The sequence below is a fragment of the Geotrypetes seraphini genome, chromosome 6 (genome assembly GCF_902459505.1).
Source record: "Geotrypetes seraphini chromosome 6, aGeoSer1.1, whole genome shotgun sequence".
Classification (NCBI taxonomy): domain Eukaryota; kingdom Metazoa; phylum Chordata; class Amphibia; order Gymnophiona; family Dermophiidae; genus Geotrypetes; species Geotrypetes seraphini.
Window position 1 is genome coordinate 66,612,164 of NC_047089.1, and position 18,060 is coordinate 66,630,223.

Genomic DNA, 18,060 nt, shown 5'->3' on the forward strand with positions numbered 1-18,060 from the left:
AAGGCTGGAGAATTAAAGTAATTATCAGCTCCACAGGAGCCATGTTGTCCTGGCAGAGCTTCAGGATCTCAGTCATTGGCTGAGCTCAGGGCTAATTGCATTAAAGTCTCTGATTGTCTAACGATCGTCACTAAACCGGTTTGACCTATTCTGAAACCAGCCTGAACTTCGGGTAGTTGTTGTTCAACATATGATTGGAGCCTTTGTTGTATTATTTTCAGCAATATTTTGCTGGTGTGTGGAATTAATGCAGTCGTTCTTTAGTTGTTATAGTCCTTGGCATCACATTTCTTCAGTATAGATATGAACAGTGATCTTCTCCAATTGTGTTTTCCTTCCAAATTTGTTGACACAGTCAAGTGAGGGCCATGATAGCACCTTCTGAGCCTTTTATTAATGCAATTGGAATACCGTCAAAACCAGGTGACTTGTTTTTCGATACAGCTTTAATTGCTGCTATTAATATCAGCAGGGCCTCCTAAGGTGGACAGGTTTCAGCGGAGATGTCAGACTAACCTATCTGGGCAGCAGTTGGGCAGTATTGGAGGTGAAGGATTATGTTTGATGCAACAACATCAAAGTTATCCTGCGCAGAAGAAAGGCCCGGCAATCTACTTCTGTATTTTGCAAAGAAAACTTGATGATGATGAGACATAAAGAATTGACATATAGTGCTGGAAGATGATCCCCTAGGTCAGAAGGGAAGATCTGACCATCTCCCAGAGTATGCTCAGTGTTTATGAAGCTGAGGGATCAAAGCCACTAGGACATCCTGATGCTGATGTTGCTGGAGAGAAAAGGGAGTTCAGAAGCTGCAAAGATATTCTCCACATAGGAACATGGAACATACGAAGCATGAATAAAGGAAAATTGGAAATTGTTAAAGATCAAATGGAAAGCCCCCCCCCCAAATAAAATTGATAGGGATCAGTGAGCTCAAATGGACAGGACAGGACCATTTTCAATCAGACAAGCACTGGATCTGCTACTCTGGTCATGAAACACACAGGAAAACTGGCATGGCATTCATCCTCAATAATAAGCTTTCAAAGATGGTACTAAAGTACAATGTTATCAGTGACAGTCTTATCAATCTATCTGCAGGTAAAGCCAATCAATGTCACCTTGATCCAAATATATGCTCCAATGACAAACACAGAAGGTGAGGATGTAGAATTGTTCTACAAACAACTTCAAAATGTAATAGATCAAATGCCAAAACAAGATCTACTGATCATTATGGGGGACTTCAGTGCAAAAGTAGGAAGTACATCTGAAGATGCAGTAACCATGGCATAGAAGAAAGAAATGAAGCTGGTGATAACTTAGTACAGTTTTGCATACCAAACCAACTATCAATCATGAATACACATTTCCAACACCATAAACGTTGCCAGTACACATAGACCTCTCCAAATGGCATGTATCGAAATCAAATTGACTACATCTGTGTAGGACAGAGATGGAAATCTGCAGTTTTGACTGTGAGGACTAAACCAGGAGCTGATTGTGGAAGCAACCATGAGCTTTTGACATGCGAGATCAAGGTAAAGCTTCACAAGAAAGAGATCATTAGAGACCTCCCAAAATATGACATTAAAAACAGTCCATCAGACTATTGGATAAACCTAAACAGGTTTACCTTGCTTGATACAGGATTATACAGTTAACAGGTTATAGTTTGCCATAGATACAGTGCAGGGTGTTTCAATACAAGTTTTATCCTTGATTGACATATACTAGGGATCTAATACTAATATACATAATATGCAGTTTACAGGATAAATTTGACATAGTTACAGTGCAAGATTTATCAATATAAGTTTTTATCCTAATGTAACACATATCGATATACATTAATATTTCTTTGTAATCTATTGGCCTTAGGCAGGGGAGTTAGATGAAAAGGTATGTTTTTATTGCTTTTCTAAACTTGAGGAGTCCTTTAAGGGATCTGATCTATGAGGGCAGTACATGCCAGTGGCTCAGTATAAAGTGGGAGTAGGAACGTCATTTGGAAGTTTGCAGTTAAAGGACACGACTAGGAGGCATTTTGAGGTGTATTTCATCCTGGGAGCGGAAGACTGTTTGGCACATAATTCTAAGAATTATTTTGTCACTGTAGCTGAAAAGTGTTATTTTATTTTGCAAAGTGACAATTTGCAGAATCATAATGTTATGTTTTGACATTGTTTCAGATCATTGATTGAACCATGCCAATGAAAAGTATGAAATTTTCAAGTGTGGAACTTCGAGTCATCATGAAGTTCCTATTCCTGCAGAAGAAAACACCAAAGGAAGCCCATGGATATATGATGCAAACATTGAGTGACAAATGCCCATCATACACCACAGTGAAGAAGTGGTGTGCAAACTTTCAGCATGGAGGTTTCGAGACCGAAGATACAGCAAGGTCTAGGAGGCTTCAAACGGTGTCATCTCCTGAAATTTTTGGCCATGTCCATGATTTTGACAAATCAGCGAATATCAGCTAAAACAATTGCTGACATACTACAGATATCCAGGTAACATGCTAGGTGCAGAATCCACGAGCAACTGGGTATACAGAAGTTGTCAGCCCAAATATTTGAATGCCAATGAGAAACATTGAGGGGACACTTTTTCAAGTTGATTTTGCAACATTTTCAGTGAGCTGGTGTCAACTTTTTGGAATGACTAGTTACTGTTGATGAAACATGGTTATACCACTATGATCCTGAGAAAAAACAACAGTCCATGCAAACTTCTTTATCTTGCTGACTGTACTGCTTTTCAGTATCTTCTCATGATACAATTAATGACTGAATTTCTTTTCACTTTCTTATACATTTCCACGTTTCTCCATTTCTCCACTCTTCATTTTTTACTCTCTTACCTGAACCTGTGTATTCAGGCAGATGTCATGTAGCTCCTTTTTAAACATTTTCGACCTATTTTTAACATCTAGTTTGCTATCTCAATATTTCTCTGCTAAAACTTCAAATTGATTTAACATGAGCATTTGGAATTCCTCTGCATTCTCCTGGTCCTTCAGCTTGCTAATGTTGCATTTGACAATGTTCTTTGATTTCTGCACTAGATATGAATTTTTGTAACCACTAAATAGTGGTCGCTGTGAATATCAGCTCCTCTGTAGGATCTCACATCAGGCAGTTATTTGTTCCACCTTCTTTCAATTGCTACATTATCTATCTGGTTTTTTTGTACTGTCTATTAGAAGAGCAACATGTGATTTTATGAATGTCTTTTGTGAAGATTTTGTGCAACCAAAGACTAAGTTCACCACTGTTATTTTGCATTCCAGTGTTAACATTTAAGAACATAAGAATAGGCTTACTGGATCAGACCAATGGTCCATCTAGCCCAGTAGCCCATCTTCATGGTGGCCAATCCAGATCACTAATACCTGGGAAAACCCCAAATTGTAGAAACATTTCATGCTACTGATCCAGGGCAAGGAGTGGCTTCCCCCATGTTTGTTTCAATAACAGGCTATGGACTTTTCCTCTAAGAAATTATCCAAACCTTTCTTAAAACCAGCTAAGTTTCCCATTGTTCTTTCCTGGCCGCTGTTGCCTTTACCATCTTTGGCATTTAGATCACCTATGAGTTGATCACCTATGAGTTGGGATTCGAGTTGGTGTCCTGTAAAATGCAGTATAAATTGTCCTTCTCCACATCTTCTGTGGATATATAACACTGTATAATTGTGACTTTAGCATGCTGAAATGTATATTTCTGCATTTGTCTCTAGTTTCCTTTCTATCATTGTCTTAGCTGCAACTAATGACATGAAGATTGCAACATGTTTCCTTCCAAATCTTCCAGACTATATTATTGTTATTCCATTAGTAGTCCTCTTATTGACAACTGTCTATCTTGTTTCATTTATATTAAGGATGTCAAAGCAATAGAAAGGGAATGGGATTTGATATATCACCTTTCTGTGGTTGCAATCAAAACGGTTTGCATTTTATATACAGATACTTAATTTGTACCTGGGGCAGGGAGGGCTAAACGAATTACTGAGAAATACTAGGAGCTGCAGTGGGCATCAAACCTAGTTTCCGTGGTTCTCAAGCTGTTTATTTCCCTGATCAATTGCACATTCTATAATTTATGGGCATAACTGTGTTCTCTTATCTATGCTGTGGCCAGACTCTGTCCATATATATACCCACCTTCAAAGCAAGCATCATTGCATTTAAGCACCATGTTATAGAATAATGCATAGCTGCAATATTGGAATTTATGTGTGTATGTGCACATATATAATATTGCAAAAGGTGAAGTGGGGAAATATAAACAAAGTAGTGCAAAAAAAACCAAAAACCTCCACTTAAAGGTAGCTGAGAGTCTGCTCAAATGGAAGAAAAAGCCTCAGGTTTTATTCAAACTACCACCTCCAGGACACTGGTGTGGAGCACAACACTGTCACTGTCAAGTTTCAAGCAAGGTCATATTAGCCCTGAAGAAATGGCTTAGTGCTGTGAAACATTGGCATTTTAACAGACTGCTTTTAACACTCACAGTGGTTTCAGTTGCAAAATATCTCAGTCCTCAATCATTTTAAACCTTAACAGCGAGTTGTCACTCTATGGAAGCTTTTTAGCCAATGATGTGGAGGTGGTGGTTTGAGCTTGAGCTCTGCCAATAAAACCTGAGGCTTTTTCTTCCATTTGAGCAGACTCTCAGCTACCTTTAAGTGGAGGTTTTGTTTTTTTTGTACTACTTTGTGCACATATACACACATATACATTATATGTGGAGGATAGTGAGGAACTGCAGAGCGATTTGTGTCGGTTAGAAAAATGGGCGGAGAAATGGCAGATGAAGTTCAACGTGGAGAAATGCAAGGTAATGCATTTAGGCAGTAAGAATAAGGAATACGAGTACAGAATGTCAGGTGCAACTCTGGGAAAAAGTGAACAAGAAAGGGACCTGGATGTACTGATAGATAGGACCCTGAAGCAGTCGGCACAATGCGCGGCAGCGGCAAAGAAGGCAAATAGAATGTTGGGCATGATAAAGAAAGGAATCTCGAGTAGATCGGAGAAAGTTATAATGCCGCTTTATAGGGCAATGGTCAGACCCCACTTGGAATACTGCGTCCAACATTGGTCTCCCTACCTAAAGAAAGATATAAAACTGCTGGAGAGGGTGCAGAGACGAGCAACTAAACTAGTGAAGGGTATGGAGAAACTGGAATATGAGGATCGACTTAAAACACTGGGATTGTTCTCCCTTGAGAAAAGGAGACTGCGTGGGGATATGATCGAGACCTTCAAAATACTGAAAGGAATCGACAAAATAGAGCAGAGAAGATTATTTACATTGTCCAATTTGACACGGACAAGAGGACATGAAATGAAGCTAAGGGAGGACAAGTTCAGGACTAATGTCAGGAAGTTCTGCTTCACACAGAGAGTGGTTGACATCTGGAATACTCTCCCAGGGGAGATTATTGCGGAATCGACAGTCCTAGGCTTCAAAAGCAAACTAGATGCATATCTCCTTGAGAGACCCAACAGTTAATAAACTAATGTCTCCCCACCTCTGTGGTAACTATTAGTGTTCGTTTTTGTTTTTAACGGGCTTCAGACATGCCATTCTTGTACACCCACATTTTTTGGCGATACAAAATATTCTTAGTGGCTATGGCTGCTGGCTTCTTCATTCACCCATGTTTTTTTTATAAGTTTTGTTTATCTTAAATTCTTAAAGTGCATAGTGTCCTCATAAATATTTGCAATAAAAATATTTTAGTTATAAAATTCAACTTATCTTAAGCGTTCTTTAGTTCCTTTATAGGTTCAAATATCGGGTAGGGGTTTGTCACATCGACATGTTTCGCCACAAAGGCTTTTTCAAGATTATTACCCCTATAAGAGCAAAAGAAAGCACAATATTATCCCATCATATTTCACGCAAAACATTATCTTTTCCTAACTTTAAAGGGATCATATAGTACAATAAGTTCAAAACCATATGCTCACCCTTTTTTTATTTGTTTTAACAGACCATCCCGATGTCGAAGTTTTCTGATCTACCAAAGATGGCCGCAGCGTCTTTTTTACGATTTTTATACCACCCCCACTCAATGACGTCACTCCTTCAACTAACGAATCAGGAGCATACATTATAACAGAGAATTCCATTCCACTTCCTGGTTTAACCCTCCCGGTGTCACTGTGTTTAACCTATAGATCCATTTTTGTTCTAACCAGTTTAATCTTTTTCTATAGTTTCCACCCTCCCACCCTTCCTTAATATGAGCTATAACCCGCCATCTTATATCCATACTGCGATGCCCTACGGTCTCCCAATGTTCTACTAGAGGGGCCTCCATCACTTTATTAACTATTCTAGATTTGTGCTCGTTTAGTCTGATGTTGATCTGTCGGCTAGTTCTGCCCACATATATCAGGTCACAAGGGCATAATATAATGTAAACTACATTATAGGTTTTACATGTAGTAGTAGTATTCGCTGTTATCTTAATTTCCCTATGTGGGGGTCGCCACTCGAGCCCTTCTATGGTGCATTTGCACCATTGACAGTGTTGACAACTTTGATGACCCCAGACAGTTTGTACCTCATGTGTTTCTGTAAAATATCTATGGCGTGCAAGGCATTCGCCAATGTTTTTCCCCCGACGATAGGTAATTGTAGGAAAATCCTCAAAAACATTGGGAACAGTTTTCAAAATGTGCCAATATTTCTTCATGCTATTAACTAGATAGTTCGATCCCGTATGAAAAGGCAGTACACACACCATTCTAGAATTTTTCTCCTCCTCATATTCCTTTTGATCTTCTCCTTCCTCCATTTGGGCACTCAATGACGGTTGTCATCTCCTTGAGAGAGGCATATAAAGATATGGTTGGCTATAAAATAAGCCAGGTGTATACCTGGCAGGGCCTCCGCGTGTGCGGATCGCCGGACTTGATGGACCGAAGGTCTGATCCGGAGATGGCGCTTCTTATGTTCTTATATGCCAGTATTCTACTCATCTATAAGTTCCTGGTGCCTATATAGAATAACTACATACAAATCTCCTTTGGTGTTATTTTTTTTTTCTTTCAAGTTTGGGCAGCTTGCTTCTGCTTAGGAAGAGTCAAAGGAATTTTAAGCCACAAACCAGGGTCCCTTTATCTATGTTTTGTGTGCCTGGGAAGATGGTGGTGAATTATGAGCAATATACTGTACATCAAAATACTGTTTGGTACCCACCTCAGGAGTCACTCTTAGCCCCACTTATTAGAGGACAGGCTATTTATATCAGTGGCATAGCCAGACGTGCAGTTTTGGGTGGGCCTGCACTCAAAGCGGATAGGCACATTTTTCCTCCATTCCTGCCATTGCTCTCTGCTCCTCCTCCCAGTGCCCCCTAACTCAAATTACAAATAACTAAGCTGGCAGAGTGATTTCTTGTTCTCATTCTCTCAGCTTCATGCTCTGACTTTACTTTCCTCCCCCTCATTCCATCCTCACCGCTATTATCCCTATCCTCATTCTGCTGAATCTAACATTTGCTTTCAGTCTTGTACCACAGATTAAGTCACTCAGTTACAGCAAAATTATCGAGATTTGCTAGGAGAATATGAGATTTATGGTGCCTCTAGGGTTCATACTAGGAACTCATAGCCCAAGGAACTGACAGGAGGGTACATAGTGCTGGTAGAGAACTTCCTCACCTCCCTCTTATTGCTTGAGCCACTGCTGCTGCATCTTCAATCCTGCAGCAGCAGGAGGAAAAGAACCTAAAGCAATCTCAAAGACACAATCTTCATATACATGCTATTGGCACTACTGGTCTTCACCACCTCCGACATCAGCTTCCTATTTCAGACCAGGGGACCTGCAGACCTGACAGCACACGCCCAGGTTATTTTACCACTGCAGCTGCTGGGTTGAAAAAGTAGCAGCAGTGGCCAGGGGCAGAGGGAATCACAGATGCTGAGGGTATATACGGGAAGTCAGACGCTGGATAGAAGTTAGACATTGGATGGAACCCTCTTCCATCCAATGTCTAATTTTTATCCCCCATAGAAAGAGGGTAAATGCTGGATGGAAAGGGAGAGAGGGGGATGCTAGATTGAAGGGGGAAGAGGATAAGAAGAAGAATAAGAGGATGAGGAATTGGAGAACTGAGGTGAGAGAAAGAGATGGAAATCTGTAGGTAAGTGCAGTAAAAACAGGGAAACTGAAGAGAGTAAGAACGAATTAAATCTAGAAGGAGAGGCAGAAAATAAATTGAAGAAAGCTGAAAGGAAAAGGAGGAGAGAGAAAAAAATGAGAGTTAAGAGAAGATGGAGGAAAGCAAAGACCAGAGCTTGGACCAACATAATTAGAAAATTAAATAAGATAAAAAAGATAGAAAAAGTAATTTTATTTTATATTTTGTGATTAGAATATGCTGATCAAAGCTTGGGGCTATTCAATTGAAATGTGGTCGACTTAGGGGGTACTGCAGTCAAAGAAACTGAGAATTACTATACTTAACCCCCTCTTTTACGAACGCCTAGTGCGGGTTTTAGCGCCGTCAGTGGCGGTAACTGCTCCGATGCTCATAGGAATTCTGTGAGAGTTGGACCAGTTACCGCCACTGCCAACGCTAAAACGCACACTATGCATTCATAAACGAGGGGGTAAGAGGACAGGACTGGAAATGGCAACGGCTAGTGTTTTAACAAATATGTTGACCACCTCATCTGTAAATTGCCTCCTACTTTTTTAAGGACAAGAATCCATTTTGTCGAAGGCATGCAGGACAGTTTATGGTGCCAAGAAACTGCTCCATTGTAGCAGAGGGTAAAGAAGGCAACATAAAGATTTCATCAACATAATTTGCATTTCTCTAACAAAGGAGACAAAATATTTTGATTTAAAATAGGATGTGTTAATTGGTAATCGGAAGGTAATTAAATATGAGGAAAAGCTTATTGTTAGAAGATTGTGAAGGTCATATTGTTATGGTGTACAATAGCCACTACTGTTTATGTTACCGAGAACATTATAACATTTGACAATAGAATTCTTTTTACTTTATGATGCTCAGGCAGACACTCATTTGTATGTATGGATTCAGCCTGTCTGCTCAGTCTGGCCAAATAGACAGACACTGACAGCATCTGTTAATTACAATTCAACAACATCTTTTATTTCAGTGTTAGTGAACATTTATGAGGTCTGCCACAGAACCAACTGGCACTGAATACATACAGGCTTCCATGTCCCATGTTTTATATTCTGGATTCATGTTGCATAATTGATTACATCTATTGTTCAGCCAATGAATTTAACATCCCATTTGATCACATAACAACAACAACAAAAAAATTGCCATCACTACCACTCCACATTGACGTACTGCGGAGAAGCTTCTAAGATGGAGTAAGATATCTCTAGTGAACTGCTCAAAAATGAAGATCAAACAAAAAGTATAAGGTGATATCTTTTTATTGGACTTACAAGGTACTTCTTGACTAATGTAGCCCCTGGGATCGCTCCCTGGATTTGGATTACTCTGTGTGGAGATCCAGAGTATATACTTCATGGGAAGAGGACCGACTCTTTATGTCTACAACCCACAGTATTCAGGGTTCTGGGACAGGACCAGCTAAGACTAGGAAGCCATTGGCCCTAGGATCTATCACTAGTTCCACTTAAAAAAAACCCCAAACAAACCCAAAACACCTCACAGTTCCATCCAGGGTTTATTCTGAACCTAGAAAAGTTTACTGAAAGTGTTTATCAGTCAAAATCAAACTTAATCAATCAAGATGAGAGTGAAAATAGAAAAAAAATATAGTTTATTTTGATCTTTCCTTTCTGCCCTTAGGGCATAGAAAACATCCTCTTCATCTCTTGCTGACATGCTGGTTACTGAATGCAGATGTAGTAGCAAGCATTTCTGTACTTTAGAACCAAGATCCTCCTTACCTCATCTCCTAAGGTTGTCTTCTGAATCCTCTGCTTTACTTCTAGTATAGGTGGAAACCTTTTCTTTCTTTCTCTTGCCTCCGATTCCTTAATGTATCTATTCTAAGCAGTACTGTTGTAGGCTCCTTTCATTAAAACATACCACTTGCTAAATACTAAGAAGCCTTAATGGCAATACTAGCAGTTCTGAAATCCAGAAGAATCAGGACTGAGGAAGCATCTCTTTTGCTCTCACTAGACACCAGGGATACCAGCAATGCTAGGCAGGATGTTGAGGAAGTTGGGAGGGTCTTGCAATGGATATCTTGGGGAAGCATTGTGTGTGGGTTCTTCTTGCTGTGTGTGTGTGGGTAGGGGGAGGAGGAATCAGAGACTTTAGGGTTATGGATAGAGGTGATTATATGCTTCAGGGGGATCTGTTCCCTTTGTTGGCCAGGGATCACAGTCAGTGGATGTTTAGGGGAATCAATACTGCTGGCCGGGGTAAAGAGTACAGCAATTTTGAAAAATTAGCATGGAATCATGAACTGTATGAGATCCTAACCTTCAAAAGCAATGTAGATAAAAATGATGCGAACAAATTCCTGGACACTTTTGAAAATTATTGCATCAGAGAAACTAATGTGACTTGTGAAAGGAAAGTCCTGAGTAACAGACTACAGGAAACAAAGGAATCTTATGATACATAACAGAAGTTAAGGCCCTGATTCTCCAAAGTGCGTCCCGATTTTAGGCAGCTGTAGGCGTCCTACAGCTGTCTAATCAGCCAATCGGGATGCACATTTAAAAAAAAAAAAATGCTCCCCAGGCAGGCCGCCTATATTGAAGGCGCCTCCGGGAGCCTAGGGAGACCCGCAAGACGCCTAAGGGCCTTAGGCGAACCTAGGCGGCCCTACGCGTCTCCCTAGTAGAGGAAGAGACGCTTAAAATGTAGGCCAGCAAAATGCTGGTCTACATTGTAAGTATAGCGGCCACCTGTCCCATCGCCGACAGGAGGATGCCCAATCCTCCTGCCGGAACCCCCCTGGAACCCCCCTCCCCCCAAACTGGTAATCGCCGACAGGAGGATGCCCAATCCTCCTGCCGGAACCCCCCTAGAACCCCCTCCCCCCCAAACTGGTAATCGCGGGCAGGAGGATGCCCAATCCTCCTGCCGGAAAGCCCGACGACCCCCCCCTAAAAAACTAACCTCCCTCCCCCAACTAACCTTTACATGTTGATCGGCTGGACGGGTCTTGCTGCCGTCCAGCCGACGGGCCCGCCTCGTGGAAATGAGACGGGCCCGCCCTTCCCGGCCCATCCCCGCTAAATCTAAGGCCTGATTGGCCCAGGCTCTAGAAGCCTGGACCAATCAGGCCTTAGGCATAGCAGGTCCGCCCATCCCCACTAATCCTAAGACCTGATTGGCCCAGGCTAGGCACCTGAGCCAATCAGGCCTTAGGATTAGTGGGGATGGGCGGACCCGCTATGCCTAAGGCCTGATTGGTCCAGGCTTCTAGAGCCTGGGCCAATCAGGCCTTAGATTTAGCGGGGATGGGCCGGGAAGGGGTGTGCCCGTCTCATTTCCACGAGGCGGGCTCGTCGGCTGGACGGCAGCAAGACCCGTCCAGCCGACCAACATGTAAAGGTTAGTTGGGGGAGGGAGGTTAGTTTTGGGGGGGGTCGGGTCGTCGGGCTTTCCGGCAGGAGGATTGGGCATCCTCCTGCCCACGATTACCAGTTTGGGGGGGAGGGGGGTTCCAGGGGGGTTCCGGCAGGAGGATTGGGCATCCTCCTGTCGGCGATGGGACAGGCGGCTGCGACCGCGGCCACGGCCGCTATACATATTGCATCAGGGAGATCCCTTGCTGCCATAAGTATAGCGGCCGCGTCTAATTTAACCCGATTCTCTAACCGGCGTCTGTACCATAGACGCTGGTTACAGAATCGGGGTTTAGTGTAGGACCGATTCTGTACAGGATACCTCTCCTGGGTGTCCTATACAGAATCAGGGCCTAAGTATCTATGAAAGTCGTGCAAGTACAGAGATCTAGAAATCACAATCATACAGGACAGAATTGTTATCAGCATCAGATATGACATTACTCAATGAAAGCTTCTCCAGACAAAAAAGCAAACCCCAATTAATATCATCAGAATATGCTGTGTGAATGAAGTTGCCTCACAGCACATGAAGGACACGATCAGTGAGGTAGAAATTCAGCATCCGTCCCAGTGCAAGTCAAAGCACAGCAACCAAAGTGTGCCTAGGCTTCAAGTGGCTAGAAGTTGACCTGATAATAGCAGTCATGAGGCAAAGAAGGAATCATGCCCCATATATGGGAAAATCTATAAGTTCTGCATGAAAAAAGTCATTTTGCCAGTGCATGCAGAAGCCAACTTAAAGTACTCTTACTGGCAAATGACAATGTTGATAGGGAAAGCCTCTTTCTATTAAGAAGAGGTAAAAATTAAAACCTGAAGTTACTGCATACTTACAGGTTGGAGACAAGCTGATGGCATTCAAGGTGAATACAGGAACCACAATAAATCTCCTGCCAGAGAAATTTTTGTATTGGGATATGACCCATGCTATCCTGAAGTTAATACACTTCTCCCTCTGTATTCGCGGTTTCTGTATCTAGTTTTCGATTATTTGTGATTTTTTGGCCGCTGACTCTGCCCCCTAAAAACATCACTACACTTTTTTCCTTTAATTGTACAGTATCGATAAAAAAACTTTATCACTTACCATTACTGTACTGTAACTCTGAAAATCATTGCTTCCATGCTTTCTCCCAACTCCATCGGCAGCTTCAATGTTTCCCAATGTGGACTCATAAAAACTCTGCTTCCCAGCATCCCTAGAGAGAAAGTTTTCTTCCCAGCATGCCTGAAATTGCTGCCTGCCCTGAAATCACAGGTTGACTTGCTGCCTGCACTGAAATCACTGGTTGGGTTTGCTGCCTGCCCCAAAATCGCTAGTTGGCCTGCTGCCTGCACTGAAGCTGCCCTGAAATCGCTGATCACTGCCTGCCCTGAAATCGCTAGTTGGCTTGCTGCCTGCACTGAAATCGCTGGTTGCTGCCTGCACTGAAATCACTGGTTTGCTTGCTGCCTGCACTGAAATCAGGAACAGATCAGATCAGGTTTCCCACCATGGCTACAAAGGGCAAGAGTTCAAGTGGTACCGATAGTGCTCCCAAAAGGGAAAAAAAAGTAGAATTACTGGATATGCTTCAGAAACTAAAGTCATCCTCTGCTGTTTCTTGACATTATGGCATAAATGAGTCAACTGTTAGGTACATTTTAAAAAAATGAAAAAACAAAACAAAACATCCGTGAAACTGTTGCGGCACCAGCAGCTGCAAAGACATTACATGTTGTGCGAGATGCCAATCTCTCTCGTACAGAAGCTGCAACATTTCTGTGGGTGCAGGATTGCTAAAAAAAGGGAATACCTGTAGACTCTGTGATGATAAGAGCAAAGGCTAAATCTTTATATGAAAACTTGAAGGACAGAGAAGGTGAAAGTCTGCAATCCACCGACTTTCTAGCCAGTAAAGGATAGTTTGATAAATTCCGTCACAGGTATGGCCTGCGGAATGTGAGAGTGACAGGAGAAGCAGCATCTGCCAACCAAGAGGCAGCTAGAGAGTTCCCTGCTACCTTTAAGGCAATTATTGAAGAGAAGGGATATGAACCTGAGCAGGCATTCAATGCCGATGAAACTGCTCTCTTTTGGAAGAAAATGCCACAGAGGACTTTCATTAGCAAAGAGGATAAGCGAGCACCAGGTTTCAAGCATGCAAGGGATAGATTAACCATGCTCCTTTGTGCAAATGCAGTAGGCCATATGATAAAGCCAACCCTGATTTATAAAGCCGCAAACCCCCGAGCCTTGAAGGGAAAAGATAAGTTCCAGCTGCCTGTTTACTGGATGAGCAACAAGAAGGCTTGGCCAACCAGAGCTCTTTTCCTAGAATGGTTTCATCATTGTTTTGTGCCCAAAGTAAGAAAATACGTGGCCAATAAAGGAATTGAATTTAATGTTCTGTTGGTATTGGACAATGCCCCTGGCCACCCAGATACACATGAGTTCTACATTGATGGTGCTGAGATCGTCTACTTGCCCCCCAACACATCTATCATCCAGCCTCTCGACCAGGGGGTAATAAGGACCTTCAAAGCACACTACACACGGTATTCATTAGAGAGGATTGTCCATGCTATGGATGAAGGACACAACTTTGAGAACATCATGAAAAATTGGAAGGAATTCACTATTGCAGATCCATCAATATTATTGAAAGAGCATTGAAAGCAGTCAAGCCAGAGACAGTGAACTTGTGCTGGAAGAATCTTTGGCCTGAATGTGTAAAAAAAGATAACACTATCAATATCATAGAGCAAGGCCAAGAAATTATTGAAAACATCATTGACTTGGCAAAGCAGGTGGGTGGGAAAGGCTTTGAAGATATGGATATGAAGGATATTCAAGACTTAATAAACACCAGAGCAACTGAACTAACGGAAGATGATCTCATTGACCTGACTGCTCCTGAAGGAGAGGCAATACCAGATGAAGAGGAGGAAGGAGGATTAGAAGAAGTGCTAGAAGACAAGTTTACATTGGATAATATTGCAGAGGGCATATGCAGGTTCAATGGTGCGATTGATTTTTTCTATGACATCGACCCATCCATGGTACGTGCGTTAAAGTTGAAGGAGTTAGAAGCAACGATTTCTATATACAAAAATATATACAAAGAGATGATGAAGCAGAAGGTCCAGACAGAAATCACAATGTATTTCCCAAGGATACCTAGAGTCAGTGCCTCTCTATCCACTGCCTCACAATCCACCAGTTCCACCCATGAGGGAGGCATCCCTTTGTCTCTTCATCTTCCTCCTACTGAAGACCCACTTCCACTGCATGAGGAGGCCCCTGGTGCTCGCTTATCCTCTTCATCTCCTCCTCCTGCAATACTTGTACAGGATGATGAGGATGAAGACACCGCCTGCGTATTCCAGTAATGAACTTTATTTAACTCTCAGTACTTATTTGAACTTTTTGTTTGCCCAGGAAAATATGACTGTACAGTTGTATACAGTAATAAAAAATTGATAATTTCAAAAGTTGTAATAGTGGCAGCTTATTTCAATAGACTGTAGTAATAGCGGCAGAGTAACTTAAAAACCGCGAATAGCTTTTCAATATGTTATTTGCAGCTTTAGGAATCTGCCACCATTTTTACTAATGAAACCACGAATAACATATTGAAAAGTTATTCGCGTTTTTTTTCATATTCGCGCCTACATCCGGAAATGTATCCACCGCAAATACGGAGGGAGAAGTGTATCTACATGTTTGACAAACAAAGGAGGTGATTATAGCCAACTTGATTAATCCTAAAGGACAATCAGAACTACATACTAGATTTTTATAATCACAGGACCACACAGATAGCCCTTGTGGGTGCTGAGGTCTGTCAGCATTTGCATCTACTCTCCCTAAACTATGTGTCCACCCACAGCACTGCTGGAACAAACACTGAGAGCTGGATTCTATAAACAACGCTGAAAAACCAGCCACCAATTGCATGTCAATCATGCAAGTGCACCGTTTCTAGAATTGTGACTTCATGAAAGGTAGGCACTGGAATGTAGATTAGGGTTTTTAAGGCCTACATTTCCTGCACCTACCTTCCATGTGAATCGCAGCTAGGGAGGCACTTTACAACGCCTAACACCACTTTCAGTGTGAGCCACAACTACAATGGCATTAGGCGTCGTAAAGCACCTCTGTAGATGGGAAAATGGTGGCCGTTTTGGAGGTGCCCTTAGGCACCCCCATTTTTAAAATCAGTTTCTAATTGGGTTTAATCCACATGGTTAATTACCACGCTATTTATCACCAAGTAAAACAATTAAGTTAGACAGTGGTAAGATGCCTACCATTGCCTATCTTAGAGTGCCATTACTAGAATCAGGGCCTAAATGGACAAGCACCCAGGCATGTCACCAATTTCTGAATCTCTTCATGGAGTATGGTAGATTAGATGAGTAGCTGCATTTAGAAATAGACCCCACTATCTAACTGGTCTAGATGCCTTTGTAACTTCTGCCAGTTGCTGTCAAGGAGAAAGTCAAAGTGGAGCTGCAAGAGTTAAAGGATCATGGGATTCTGATTAGGATGCAAGACTTACTGGAGAGGATATCCGCACTGTTAGTAGTCAGAAAACCTAATGGGAAGATCAAAATATACATAGACCTGACACCATTCAACCAGGCTGTCCTCAAAACCATTACCGTACTTCATGCCAACCCTGGAGGATGTTCTCCCAGATTTACACAAATTATTATTATTGTTTGATTTTTGCAGCATGGATGCTAAGAGTGGGTTTTGGCATGTGGTTCTAGATGAGCAGTGCAGTAAGTTGATTATGTTCAAGACTATTTGGGAAATAGAGGGGGGGCTGGTGCAGCAGGGTAGAGTGGCCAGCCTGATAGGGGGTACTGGTGCAATGGAGAATGAAAGTCCAGTGGTGGGAGGATCTGTGGGGACCTATACACTGGCAGATATATCTAGCCCTGTAGTAAAACACAGTGCTGCCAGGGTCCACAAGGTCTTATACACTGGGCCCGTGATTTGGCCCTCTATTGCTTCCTTCCCTCCCTCCATCCTGGCTTCCTGGTCTCACCTTCAAAGCAGCCTGCAGAGGATCGCCGGTTAGCTATAGCAAACCTAGTAGGCTGCCGTCGACCTCTGCAGCATGTTCCCTCTGTCGCAGTCCCTTAAGTCAGAGGAGGGGCAGGACTGTGGCAGAGGGAATGTGCTGAGGAGGCCAACAGCAGCCTGCTAGGTTCGCTACAGCACCAGCGATCCTCTACAGCAGGGGTGCCCATAAGATTGATCGCGAAGGCAACGCAAGTCGATCGAGGAGCACATCCCGGGCTCCGTGATAGACTCCCACTGCCTTCACATTCTACTTGCTTCCCAATACCGTAAAGAGGTCGCAGCCTTCCCCACCCGTCAATTCTGACATCGGAGAGGAAGTTCCAGGCCAGCCAATCACTGCCTGGCTGGCTTGGAACTTCCTCTCTGACATTAGAATTGACGTCAGGTGGGGAAGGCTGCTTGGCCCGGCGCTCCCACTTCCTTGTTATGGCGTCGGGAAGCAGGAAGAGCAGAACTCAGCGGTGGTGGCCTGTTCCCCAATGGCAGCGGTGGCTTGGTGGAGGGCAGGGAGAAAGAAAAAGAAAGAAAGGGGGAAGGCAGGGGGACACAAAGAAAGGAGAGGGGGGCAGGGAGACAGAAAGATAGAAGGGAAACAGAAAGGTGGGACATAAAGAAAGAAAGGGGGCACAGAGAGAGAAAGACAGACAGAAAGAAAGAACGGGGCAAGGAGAAAGAAAGAAAGGGGAGGGGGCAGAGAGAGAGGAAGAAAAAGTTGGGGGAGGGAATGAGGTCTGGAGGAGAGGAAGCATACAGGAGGCTGAAAGAAGGGAAGAAATATTGGATGCATAGTCAGTAGAAGAAAGTGCAACCAGAGACTCATGAAATCACCAGACAACAAAGGTAGGAAAAATGATTTTATTTTCAATTTAGTGATCAAAATGTGTCCGTTTTGAGAATTTATATCTGCTGTCTATATTTGCACTATGGCCCCCTTTTACTGAACCGTAATAGTGGTTTTTAGTGCAGGGAGCCTATGAGCATCGAGAGCAGAGCGGGGCATTCAGCGCAGCTCCCTGTGCTAAAAAACGCTATCGCGGTTTAGTTAAAAGGGAGGGAGCATATTTGTCTGTTTTTGTTTAGTTGTTACTGAGGTGACATTGCATAAAGTCATCTACCTTGACCTCTTTGAAAACCCCCCGGAATATTAATGATAATTAACATTTTCTCTGTGTACAGTATGCTTTGTGGTTTTTAAATTTTATTGTTGGTAGATCATTTTGACTTGGTCATTTTAAAAGTGGCTTGCCTGCCCAAAAAGTGTGGGCACCCTTGCTCTACAGGGTGCTTTGAAGGTGAGACCAGGAAGCTGGAGGATGCTAAAAATAAGGCAGGCCCTGGTATAAAGAAGGGCAGTGGTGGGTCCTGGTATAGAAGTACAGGGAAGGAGGGAAGGA

At 42.7% G+C, this 18,060-nt stretch overlaps 1 long non-coding RNA gene across 5 annotated transcripts in view; it reads right to left on the reverse strand.

The window, feature by feature from the left end:
• Positions 1-18,060, reverse strand: part of LOC117363034 — a 59,233-nt gene that overhangs the window by 7,016 nt on the left and 34,157 nt on the right. The window contains exon 5 of one of the 5 annotated variants that reach the window (XR_004539961.1): positions 5,434-5,882. The exons of the other annotated variants lie outside the window; for them this stretch is intronic. This is a non-coding gene — a long non-coding RNA (uncharacterized LOC117363034). Of the gene's footprint in view, positions 1-5,433; positions 5,883-18,060 lie in introns of those variants that run through there. 5 annotated transcript variants of the gene reach the window in all.